Source organism: Prunus persica, chromosome G6 (genome assembly GCF_000346465.2).
Source record: "Prunus persica cultivar Lovell chromosome G6, Prunus_persica_NCBIv2, whole genome shotgun sequence".
In the NCBI taxonomy this organism is placed as follows: domain Eukaryota; kingdom Viridiplantae; phylum Streptophyta; class Magnoliopsida; order Rosales; family Rosaceae; genus Prunus; species Prunus persica.
The window spans coordinates 14289300-14290444 of NC_034014.1; positions in this window are offsets into that span (position 1 = coordinate 14289300).

Here is a 1145-nt window from a genome sequence, read left to right on the forward strand (position 1 = left end):
AAACGAACTTCTCTGACAAGATGTACTACTAGATGAACCATGATATCAAAGAATGAAGGGGGAAAGTACTTCTCAAGCAAACACAGAGTAACTACTACATCTTCTTCCAACTTATCTAGCTTGGAAACATCAACAGTCTTTGCACATATAGCATTGAAGAAGAAGCACAAACGAGTTATTGCATACCTTGCAGGCTTCTCCAAAATAGAACGAATTGCCACAGGGAGCAATTGTTGCATTAAGGTATGACAATCATGTGATTTAAGGCCAAGAAGTCTTGAATCTTGTAAAGATACAAGATTTTTAATATTTGAAGAATAACCTTCAGGGACCTTCATACCATAGAAAGAATTGCAAACCTCTCTCTTCTCTGCTCTTGACAAATTCCAAGGCCCAGGAGGCAAACGAGTACGTCTTTCTCCATACTCGGGTTGCAAATCAGTTTTGACCCCCATGTTCAATAAATCTAATCGAGCAGCAATCCCATCTTTATTTTTTCCAGGGATCTCCAGCAATGTACCAATGATACTATCGCAAACATTCTTCTCAATGTGCATAACATCTAGGGCATGCCTCACAGGAAGGTATTTCCAATACTCGAGATCAAAGAATATTGATTTCTTCTTCCAACAAACTCTGTCACCATTTTCAACCATATGCAGCACTTCTTCTCCGGTTAATGGCTCGGGAGGTATGCCATATTCAGGTTTCCCATTAAAAGCTGCACGTTGCCTCCTATATGGATGATTGATTGGTAACCATTTTCTATGCCCAATGTAACAAATTTTGTGGCCATTTTTCAACCTGTGACTAGGTGTATCATCGCTGCATATTGGACAAGCTTTATATCCTTTAACAACACAACCAGATAAGTTTCCATAGGCGGGGAAATCATTAATTGTCCACATTAATGCAGCTCTGAGTGTAAAGTATTCTCCATTATGTGCATCATACACTCCTCTAATCCCATCCCACAAAGATTTTAAATCATCAATCAAAGGCTCCAAGTAGACGTCTATATCATTTTCGGGTTGTTTAGGACCGGAAATCAATAAGTTAACATCATGAACTTTCGTTTCATGCACAGCCATGGAGGAGATTATATGTAACTAAGATACCGGCCAACACTATATCTGCTACTTAGA